The sequence below is a fragment of the Achroia grisella genome, unplaced genomic scaffold (assembly GCF_030625045.1).
Source record: "Achroia grisella isolate CSIRO2021 unplaced genomic scaffold, CSIRO_AGI_Agris_v1 utg1173, whole genome shotgun sequence".
Classification (NCBI taxonomy): Eukaryota; Metazoa; Arthropoda; class Insecta; order Lepidoptera; family Pyralidae; genus Achroia; species Achroia grisella.
Genome location: NW_026712589.1, coordinates 1 through 13,024, shown reverse-complemented (window position 1 = coordinate 13,024; position 13,024 = coordinate 1).

The window sequence follows — 13,024 nt, the reverse complement described above, 5'->3', positions numbered from 1 at the left end:
TAATAATGGAATTATTCGACCTACTGCGTCTCGACAGTCTAGCACACCGTCTTACTTCCGATGGCCGCGGATTCGATTCCTCACACGGTGCTAGATGGCGCTGTGTGAATTGTCCTGATATTATTATTTTAAGTGGTTTTGAATAGTCACCAATTTTTTTTTAAATCTATCGCTTTTTCGGAAATCTTTCTCATGACAAGAAGAATAAGCAAGAAACTTGTGTGTTGCTCTTTTAAACAATCCTTGTAAGTTCACATTTTACAAATCGAAACGTGTGAATACAAACTACCAACCAGCACTAATTTAATTAGGCTCACATGTAAAAACACAATAAGATTAAATCAGTAGTAGTGATAAGATCAGACCAGTCCCTACAAACAGCACTCGTTCACGAGTATGACGGATGAGCCAGCCATCACTGCGCTCGACCATATTTTAGGGAGCCCAATGACCCAATCAACTAAGATTTCATGCCACTTATTGTGTTATTTCACTGTGTGTCAATCACTACAAAAAATGCCGCCACAAGACAACCAATCCGATGCACTTGCGGGCCGACTGCTCGTTATTTTATAAATATAATATGTCAACTGTACCAATAGGATAAGTAGTATATTCCTTTCAGTTAAGACACACGCAACTTGGTTATCATAAAGTTTTGTGTATTTAAAGAAAAGCAGCTAGCATAAGATCCTTTAATTTACAAAAGATAAACCCTGAAATCCTCACGCACATATCTAGCTGCTATAACTGCCTGGTTGCCATTCAGCCGTAAAGTATTTAAATATATATATGTATATATAACTCAAAGATGCCTAACATAGTGATCTATCAACACACAGCTCAAACTACTGGACGGATCGGGCTGAAATTTGGCATGCAGGTAGATGTTATAACGTAGGCTTCCGCTAAGAAAGGTTATTACATTAATTCTACCCTTAAGGGGATAAAATAGGGGATGAAAGTTTGTATGAAACTTTGTCAATTTTAAACCGATCGGGCTGAGACTTTGCATGCATAAAGCTACTATGACGTAGGCATCCCCTAAGAAAGGATTTTGATAAATTCCACCCCTAAGGGGATAAATTAACGCGAGCGAAACCGCGGGCAAAATCTAGTTTATATATAAAGCCTATCTTTAACATTAAAACCTAAGGCCGGAGGGAAAGACAAAAAGGATTAGACGTTAGTGGCATTGTAGATTTAATTAAACAAAATTAAATTGTATATAGATGTTCTATGAATAAAGAAGCCATAGACAAACGTCTGTCTGTATAATCCACATAATGAACGTTTATAAGTTAGCTATGTCTCGCGGATATACCCGCATCGTTTTCTCAATTATATCCCGGTTATTGTTTAGTATAATTATTCTTCTTTTTGTTGGACTCCAAAGTGATCTATAATATGCCGCAATTTCACAAGCATGTAATTTAGGTCCTAAATGTTATTCTGATGTATAAGCTACATTACTGTAAAGTTTCATCAAAATCTGTTCAGTAGTTTTTTCGTGAAAGAGTACATAGTCACAAACTTTCGCGTTTATAATATTAATAAGATAGGATATCACGTTCACCAAAAATTTAGTTACAAAATACATTTTTTTAGTCCGTCTAAAAATATCGTATTCAGGCTATCAATAACATACTACTATTAATAACTAACCATTATTTGTTGCCCTTGACATGTTGCATTCAAATTTTCAAACATCCTTTATGTGTGATGGATGCTTACGTTACCATTACATATAATAAAACAAAGTCGCTGTTACTGTCTGTCAATATGTGCATATGTGCTTCAAAATACACTGCGTAGTTTTATAGATTTACTGTAAAACTACACAGCTGATTTTGAAGCGAGTTTTTTATTAGATAGAGTGATTCAAAAGAAAGGTTTATGTATAAATGAAATGAAATGAAATTTTATACAATAAAATGTGGTACATTGGTTGTGGTATTTTAAATCTTAAATTTTGTTCCGCACATTTAGTCATTTCTGACATGCAACAGACAACTGTCAATTTGAATATATAATACATATACACCCGTGCGAAGCCGGGCGGGTAGCTAGTATAAAATATAACTAATTTCTAATTCTGCGTTCCAAACATAAGAGTTTTAGCTGTATGATTATGAACAATCAGGACAAACGAATTTACAACTATATATATAGAAACAGTCAGCCTGTCTGTGTGATACAAAATGAACGTTTATAAATTAATATCGTCAAATGAACGCTAGCCATAGAAAACAAAAGGCAAGTAAGTAATTATCCCTAAGCGGATTATTCGCCTACCTGATTCATTCCCTTATCCAATAAAATAGTCTCACAATAAAACAAATAATTGATTATCTGTCGACCTTTTTACATTACATACATATAAATAGATATATACAAAGGTTTATATGGTATATATGCAATTATGCTTTTTAGAAATAAAAAATAGCCCACAAATGTCCCCGTGATAAAATATGTACTCATAATAATATTCATATCTGTATATATGTATGTATATATCTATAAAATTCTCATGTCACTATGAGTATATATTCCTCTGAAAGGGCTTGACCAATTTTTATGAAATGTTATAGGCATATTCAATAGGTCTGAGAATCGGCTACTATCTGTTTTTCATACCCCTTTATGATAACAGTTGCCCACCACTAAAATTTATTATTTTATTTTTTGTACATTTTTTTAATGGGACATTAAAACTTACCAATCACTAATGTATATTTTTTAATAGCGATTTTAATTTGTATGGCAAAACAACGTTTGCGGGTCAGCTAGTACAATTGTACAATATAATAGTTCCACAAAGTGAACTAGATGTCGCTGTCTCATTTACAACTAAGTTCTACTACGCAGTGGCAAGATATTTTCAACATTTTGTCATGTAAGCATATTCTTATTGTCGAATAGTCCGAAAAAATAAAAAAAAACTATAGAAGCAGAGCTGCTGAAAAGTGAAGCAAAAATGAAGAAAATTACACGGGTCATCAGTTCAATCCATAAAGCATCCTCAAGTCTTCCTCGAATCTAGTGAGTTTGCATTATTCAATATACACTTAAAAACAAGTCTACAATCATTAACACCGTAGTAATCAACTTTTTATTACATCTGACAGTTGTTACAGTTACTTATTACTCAAGGTCCTCAATCGGAACTGTTAATTGATGTTTACTGAGAAAGGTACACGCCTCCCTTATCCCCTCACTCACACCAATTTCATTTTAATAGCAGAGCAACAGAAACTCGAGATGGAACGCTGCGAAGCCACCAAATCGTTTAGAATAAAAAGGTTATTATAAAATTGAAGAATTTATAAATGATAATAATATTTTTGTAGAAAATATCTAACTTAAAATTCATAGAGCTGACAATGTTATCTAACTGAACAGAGATTAAATGCGTAGCGGTTTCTATGTTGATTGTCGCATGCCTAATCCTTGTTAAGTAAAACTATTTAAAATAACATAAGTTTCTTGCTCATTCTTCTTGTGATGAATCTTCATTCTGATGAATGATTCCGAATGGTAGAATAAAAAAATGTGACTATTCAAAAGTGCTTATAATAAGTTTATTTGAATAAAGATTATTTCAATTTCTATAGAATTTTTCTTTACATTTTTAAGTTGAAGTGTGTGTAATGTGTAAGATAACACGCGTTCTTGTCCTTTGACAAACTGTTGTCGATATTATTCATAATGAAATTTAATATTTGATGATATGAGTTGTGAGTGAAATATATTTAATTACAAAAAAATATACTTACATAATTACAGTATATATTTGAATATTTAAAAAATATATTTTTGTCATTTTACTAAATATTTTAAAATAATAGTAATTTCAATTACATCTCCGATCGATCCCCCATCCTATTCAAACGGGGATCGAAATTACGACGGCCTGAGCCGAGGTTCGGACCCCTAGTGGTGCCCTCAGACTAAAGTCGTATCCGTCAGGCAGGAGTTGGCCTTCAGCCGCTCTATGTCCTTCCGCGGGTTTGGAGTGCCATCTGCACTCGCCCCCTAACGTCCGGTGAAGCTGTAAAAGCCAGCTACGGTCAGCATTAGAGTAGTTCGAAAAAAAAACATATTTAATTAAATATTTTATAACTTGCTGTCACCGTAGTGTCATTTATAGCCTATGTGTTATTCTGATAAACATATAAGCTATCTTACTGTAAAGATACATCAAAATCCATTCAGTAATTTTTGCGTGAAAGAGTTCATGAACATCCATCTATCCATCACTCAAACTTTCGCGTTTTTAACGGTATTAAGATTCTTTACCAAATATAAAATAATATGTTTTATAAATATACGCTTATAATTTATTTAGTACTAGCTGCACCCACGACTTCTTCCGCGTGGAATCTTATATTATTTTTCTAAAATGAAAGTAGACTTAGTATTTACTAAGTCTACTTTCATTTTAGAAAGTTCCTTATTACATCAGCTACCTACCAATAAATGTCCCGTCAAAAACGGTTTAGCCATTACAGAGATTAGCCGGAGCAAACAGACCGACAGACAGACAGTAAAAATTTTATAGAGTGTTTTTTTGGTGTATATGTTTTCTGTATTACAAACAGTTACTCCAATTTCATTTATATGTATAGATGTATAGATCATAGTAGATGCATCGTAATCTAATTACAGGCTATATTTCAGACACCAGCTCCTTACAGCATAGTAAATTTATGCATTGTTTTATAAAACATACTACAGGTATTTGTTGCCATCTATGTTTGTGAGGAGAAATAAATAAAAATATTATATATCAATAACTCGCACAATTTAATAAAGAAATCTTTTATTTATTTAATGTCAGCTCTTGAGTTTTTATTTGCTCTGACATCATTGTGATATTCATAAATCTCTCCCTGTAGCTATAAACAAAGAACTGTATTATTAATACAGCAGTATTACAAGGATTACGTGAATAATAAACTTAACATAGATATTTATTATCAATTGGGACGCTTAAACTCATAAAATGACCTTACAAAGTGCCCTTTGGGTAACTTTTTCTTGAGTAATTCTTTAGGGGAACTCAAAAAGGATAGACCCAAGGCGAATTTCAGTTAATTTACAGTATCGTGTAACCCTTTAGTGCTATCGAATCTATATTATTAGGATGATTGTTTTAAAGAAGGGCTCATTGTTGCAGGAAAAAGATTATTCTAAATGATTATTTGGTTATTTTTTATGACAAATCCATTTTCATCGCGTTGTGATACTGCAACTGTAATTTGTTAGCGGTAAATTAATTAAATTAGTTTTATTTTATTACATTATTATTAATTTATAAAATAAAAACTAACAATAGCTTGCGACTTCGCCTGGCGTCTTGACACATATATCTTCGTCTTTGATTAATTTATAGTTGTTGCGACGCCTCGGTGGTTTAGCAGTTTAGCACAATGCCTTACTTACGATGAAGGCGGGTTCGATTCCTCGCACGGTTAAAAAAATTATCTTCTTCTTTGTCCAACCCATGTTCCCAGTTTATCTGGTGTCGGGTCTCCCTGTACATCTGCGCCACAGAACTCTGTTCTGGGTTGTCTGTATATTAAGGTTGCCCTGGTCCATCTGCTTCTTAATATTATTCCACCAAGTAGCGTAGTCTTTGAGGTAATCGAAGCAGAGGCCACTGGCAGTGCTGCACGATCAGGTTTGGTCGCGCAGAAGGGATGACGGTGGAAGAGCTCGACAAGAGCCAACGGCGGCGCCCAAAATTCTCCTGGTGGAAGTACAACCTTGGCGTCAGGTGGCAACCGGCCGTAAAACACAAAGCCAAATCTTACGGTTAAAAAAATCATACTCACTTATATTAATGGGTGTATCCTATGTATATTGTGTAAGTACACTTTTTTACAAAAAAAAATGTATTTAAGTAATTATACTAGTTGTCTAGTACACATAACACAAACACTCCTTAGTAAGGTACTAGATGGCATTGTCTAAATTGTCGTAGGTTATTATTATTACGCCCGATTTATGATTTACTATTCGCCCCGGCTTCATCCGAGTGTACATGTATTATATATATAAACCTTCCTCTTGAATCACTCTTTCTATTAAAAAAAAACCGCTTCAAAATTCGTTGCGTAGTTTTAAAGATTTAAGCATCCATAGGGACACACAACGACAGCAACTTTGTTTTATACTATGTAATGATGACCAAAAAGCTACGCATATGTTTGCCGTCAGAGTCGACCTTCTTTCTCAAGATGGACAGCGCAAAAAGGGGTGTTTAGGATGGTGATGGAGTGTATTAAATTATGGGTATCTAATCGAACTATTGATTAATAACTGATACCCTATTATTATCCAGCCATACTGGGCAAGTTTCATAACAGACCATTAAGTTATATTTGTATCAATTACAAGTTATTGTAATTTAGCTATATCCCGTAACACTACCCACTTGACATAAATACCTACATATTTCAATTATTTCAGTATCAGAGATTAATAATTTAAAACAAGAAACTCAATGTTACTTTTACTAATAATAATTTAAAAAATGATATTAATAGTATTTTTTTTTTAATTATAACAGACAAAGACAGGCGTTAATACTTTACAATTATCTTTACTGATATTATAATTGCGAAAGTAACTCTGTTTCTGACTCTGGTAAGACAGATATACAAACAGAGTGTCTGCTGTCAGTCGCAATTTAACTTCAAACTACTGAAGCGATTTAAATTAAAAGCTATGCTGAGAAAGGATATATGTTTAAAGAATTATAAGGGGTTGAAAGAGGCGATAAAATGTTGTATGCAAGTATTATCATTTTAGTAGAAATAAATGAAAATAGAGAGATGCTTGTATAGATGTTTATTATAGCAGAACAGAAGTGTTACAAAAACAATTGTATATACATAACATCATATTTTACATATGGATAAAAGAATATATAAAAACTGCCAGTGACTCTCATTGTAGGTCTCACAATTTTTAAGCTAAAATTTTTAGGCTGTTGATTAAATATAACTGAATATAACATTCAAAGTTTGTAAATAATAAGTGTAAAATAAAATACGCGACAAAACTTTGTATGTAAATTCGTCAGTTTTGAAGCTAGAACAAGATGTTAACCAAGATCACTGTTCTACGCGGACCAAGGTCACTATTCCACAAACTCGCAAGCACAGCTAAAAATATATATAACTATATAACTAAAATACAATTATGTACAATATAACAACAAATTTATCTTAAATGCCTGCAATAAAAACGTAAATAGCGTCTTGTTTATTCAAAGCAAGTACGCCATTACACCGTAGCCTCTAACTCTACGAGCCACGTCAAAGTTGCCAGAAATTAAATGTAAATATCAATTTCAACGTGAAAGCTACAATTAATAACTGCATTGATAACGTTTACAAAGCTAAAATGCACTTTATACTCACTGAAATGTAGCTATTTGGATATTTAACTTAGTATGATTAAAAGTTATTTTAATCAAAATGTTATGATTTGTATGTGTTGGTAGTATTGAGCTGTACTTTATGTGTATAGTATTGCCAGTTGCAATAGTAATGTAAAATGGATGGTTAACGTATTATTTTAAATGCATCGTGTGAATATAACTATTAACAATTAAATTAGTATCAGAATGAAATTATTAATACCTGCCTAAATTGGTCGTGTTTTATTTCTTCACTTGGAATATACCTTTGACGGTAAGTACCTTGTAAGAAATTTATTGCTTATTAAATGCTATACCAAACTAAGTGGTAACTGTTACCTGTATATATATATATATAAACACCTCTTTGGGCACTTTGTTGATCACGCCACAACCTACACACTTGCTGATTCCACCTTTTGCACTGAATAACTTGACTCCTATCGCGTATATCTCAGGCGGTATGGCAACGTCGCATTCTATTTTGCGATGTGGCCATATATATTCGTCGATAGTACGATATACTCGACACTTTTTTTACTAATAATTCGTGACTGAATGGCTCCGAACGGCTAAATTTTTGGTATACACAAAGACTTTTTGGCTCTGAATATATTCCAAAAATCAATTAATTATGTTGATCACTTTATATACTCGTCCTTACTGCGATACTTACTTTCATCCGAATATATATAGATACCGTAACGGTCTATCAATTGTGAATTTATTAATTTACTAATGTAGATATTTTATATTCGCAATGCTCCATACATGCAAGCTCCAGCAACGGTGGAGGCAGGGTCCCCCCTGCACCGTACACCGCACCCCGCGCACACAAACAAATTAGATATTTTTTGAATACACAAAGACTTTTTGGCTCTGTATATATATTTCAAAAATCAATTAATTGTGTTGATCACTTTATATACTGGTCCTTATTGCGATACTTATTTTAAACCGAATATATATAGATACCGTAACGGTCTATCAATTATGAATTTACTAATCTAGATATTTTATATTCGCAATGCTCCATACATGCAAGCTCCAGCAACGGTGGAGGCAGGGGGAGCACCGTACACCGCACCCCGCGCACACAAACAAATTAGAATAAATTAAATTCATAAGATTATTTATATATTTCGACTGCCTCGGTGGTCACACCGCTTTACATCCGATGGTCGCGGGTTCGATTTCTCGCACGGTGCAAACAATTGTACTCATCGGTCATCGATTGTTTTCATCGGTCTGGGTGTTTTATATGTATTTACAAAATAAAAATATCTATTTATATCAGTTCAGTATCAGTCTGTGTTAATTGTCCAGGGCTATTTATTATATTTTTATAAACGGTTATCTTTTTCCATCGCACCGCTCGCTATCAACAGTGAATTCATAGAAATGTCACTCTAAAAACAAAAATAGTTTTGTGTTTTGTATTTCAAATACTAAATGCAAAATAGGTATTTTCAAAATACTTTTTCAAAATAAAGTACCTTTTGAATTTTTGTCCAAACCTCAGACTTTTTATTTGTTTTAGATATATCAATCATTACATAGTGTAGTATAAAACAAAGTCGCTTTCGCATCTAACAGTAGATAAATAAAGAAAGAAGACTTTTTGGCTCTGATACCGTAACGGTCTATCAATTATGAATTTATTATACCTAATCTAGATATTTTATATTCGCAATGCTACATACATTGTAATATCCGTCTCCATTCATTGTAACGGTGGAGGGACTAAATAGTTGAATAAAACTGAATAAGCAGTTGCTCCACTCTATAGGTACTGCGTCGTCGTCGTATGCTGTTCATTTTTTCACTCGTTTTGGCGCCAAGAGAGGGTCACATAGTCGTGGTCAAGTTAAGAACTTATAATTTAATTTTGATAACAATAGATACAAGTAAAAAGTAGGTATTATATTAATGTACGAAAGTACTGTACTTAAAAATAATTATTCTTTATTGTACATTTGAAAAACTTAACACTTAAGGACTTGTACATATACACGTACATACTGCCATTTTCTCTTAAAGACATCCAGAGAAGCACTATTTATCAAATACGCGGGGTGCACCGACCTTTGACCTTATAACAGCTGATTCGCGCGTAACGAATTACATTGTTACTTTTTGGTATTTTATAGTGGATATATCACTATAAAATATTATTATTTCTTTAGATTATGACATAATAACATAGTTTACATGATTTTAAGGGAAACATACGATAAAAAAAAAATCCCGTAAAATGTAAAAGATAAAAAATGGTTATTTTTGGTTATCCTTAAGAGATAGACATATACCATCACGGACTTTTTTGTTGACCTTATTTTGATACATCTCAAAGCACTAGACAATACGCATTTTCATTAAACAGTATTGTATTTTTTTTATTTCTTTAACTTTAATGCACAAAAAAATTTGTACATGTGGCGGACTTAATATTTTGCCGCGTTATTTACCAGGCAACCATGAGTGGTGCAGCGAAAGATTATTGGCGGTGCACTAATATAAATAAGAAATGTCAAAAAAAGATTTATAAAGATAATAAAGATAAGCAAAATATAAATTTCTATAAAAAAAATAAATGTATAAATAAATACATAATGATCCGATAATCAAATTATAAGTACAGTCTCAAATTGAAAGTAATAAAAACAGAAAATATAGAGAGAACTATAGGGATATAATAGAAAGATGTGAAAAAAGGAGGACAGTAAAAAAGTTACAAATTTAAATAATGTTCCCGCAATTTCTGTTTAAATGAATTTATTACATTATTATATATATTAGGCATACGACTAGCCTTATGACTGTTACTTTTTTTTAATCTATACATCTATACATGTAAATAAAATTGGAGTGTCTGTTTGTAATATTGAAATAACCGTTTTTTACTACTTGCATATGAATATAAATACGGTACATACACCAAAATAACATATTTTACAAGTTTTGTCTGTCTGTCTGTCTGTTTGTTCCGGCTAATCTCTGAAATAGCTGGACCGATTTTGACGGGACTTTTTTTGGCAAGTAGCTAATGTAATAAGGAGTAACTTACGCTACTGTTATTTTAGAAAAATAAAATAAAATTTCACGCGGACAAAGTCGCTGGGGCCAGCTAATCTATAGATATACCGAGATGATTAAGTTACTATTATGTTGTTGACAAAATTTTACTGTAATGTTACTATTACATTATCCTACACAATTTGTATTATTTTGGATGAATAAATAAATAAATAAATCATATTAGGCATACGACTAGCCTTATGACTGTTACTTTTTTTAAATCTATACATATAAATTAAATTGGAGTGTCTGTTTGTAATATTGAAATAACCGATTTTTACTACATGCATATGAATATATATAAGGTACATATACCAAATTAACAATTTTTATAATTTTTGTCTGTCTGTCTGTCGGTCTGTTTGTTCCGGCTAATATCTGAAATGGCTGGACCGATTTTGACGGTACTTTTTTTGGCAGGTAGCTGATTTATAAGGAGTAACTTAGCCTACTTTTATTTTAGAAAAATTCTATTAAATTAGAAAAATAAAGTTAAATTCCACGCGGACGAAGTCGCGGGAACAGCTTGTTTTTAATAAAAACGGTTTATTCGATAGAAAAAACATCTTTTTTGTGGTACTTGAGAATGTTGAAGCCTGTTGTTCTTAATATTGAAATAATAGTTTTTGTCTACGAGCATATGAATATAAATACGGTACATATACTAAAATTTATTTTTATACAATTTTTGTCTGTCTGTCTGTCTGTTTGTTCCGGCTAATCTCTGAAATAGCTGGACCGATTTTGATGGGACCTTTTTTGACAGGTAGCTGATGTAATAAGGAGTAACTTAGGCTACTTTTATTTTAGAAAAATAAAGTTAAAAACCACGCGGACGAAGTCGCGGGAATAGCTAGTGTATAATATATTAGAGATACCTACGTGTTTTTTTTATTGATGAGTAGCTGTACACGGGATTTAGTTCGTGTGGAATTTAAATTTATTTTTCTAAAATAAAAGTAGCCTAAGTTACTCCTTATTACATCAGCTACCTGTCAAAAAAGGTCCCATCAAAATCGGTCCAGCCATTTCAGAGATTAGCCGGAACAAACAGACAGACAGACAGACAAAAATTGTATAAAAATAAATTTTAGTACATGTACCCTATTTATATTCATATGCTCGTAGTCAAAAACTATTATTTAAGAAGTTACATTCCACGCGAACGAAGTCGCGTGTACAGCTAGTTGTCGGTAGTCTAGCGATTTAGCTAGCACACCGCTTTGATTCCTGCTTGGTGGTCGAGGGTTCGATTCCTCGCACGCTGCAAACATTTGTATTCATGAGTATGATTGTTTGTAACGGTCTGGGTGTTGTCTATGTATAGATAATATATATTAATTTACGAAAAAAATCTTTGTATTTGTATCAGTTGTCTGGTACCCATAACACAATGTTCAGCTAGCTTAACTTGGGTCTAGATGAAGCTGTGTGAATTGTGCTGAGATTACTATTATTACTATAATAAATCTTTTCAAATCAGCCGATGTTTATTTTTGCCATAATACGTGCTGTTACCATGTGATAATATTACGTACTTACTGTTTGATAATGTGATAATATTACGTACTTATTACTGTTTTAAATGTGATGCGTTCATTATTTATATTTCCTTTGAATTAAAGACAAGTGTATATATATATATATATATACGCGCACTTTTTTGCACATTTATGTTGATCCAGCCACGACCCGTAGATACATTTGCTGACTCCACTGTCTCTCTCTTTCTACCACTACAACGGTATCGTGGCGGAGCGGCAACATGTTGCCGTTCCGCGTTCCCGCGTGTTCCCTAGATAAAGTATTCGTCGATAGTACCTGTACTTACTCGATATATATGTTTTCAACAATTTCCTGCATTAGTGACTCCGTATCAGCAAAATTTTTTAAATGCACAAAAACTTTTTGGCTCTGAATATATTTAAAAAATCATTTACTTGTGTGTTGATGAATTTATATACTAGTACATGAAGTACCTAAAATACTTGTTTTGATTCGAATAGGTAGCGATATTATGAATTTATTATACATAATCTAAAGATTTTGACGAAATTAGAGTAATTAGTTATCTGTTAACCTTGACTTCATACTGGCACCAGTATTATCAGATGATGAACATACTCTTCGAAAACTTACAGCAGAAATATCGTGTTTGGACTCATTAGATAGGTCTCGATGAATAGAGTTTAAAAAACTTAAAATAAATGGTAAATTAGAAATAACGTATAAAAACACTCTACGCAAAATTCAACCACTTTAAAACTTAATAATAATAATTAGAAAAGATCAAAGCTATAAGTGCACTGAAAGTAATTGATGGCTTCCACACAATATTTTCAGTACTAAACAACTCTGTTTGTTCAGTAAAAGTGTAAATACACTGGTAACCTTTAATCATATTTTATATGCAAACATTACATATACAAACCCTAAAGTTTTATTTCAGAATAGCCAGTAGTTTTGAAGAAATAAGTCTTTGAAATTGTACGTGTAACTTATATATATACTAGTTTT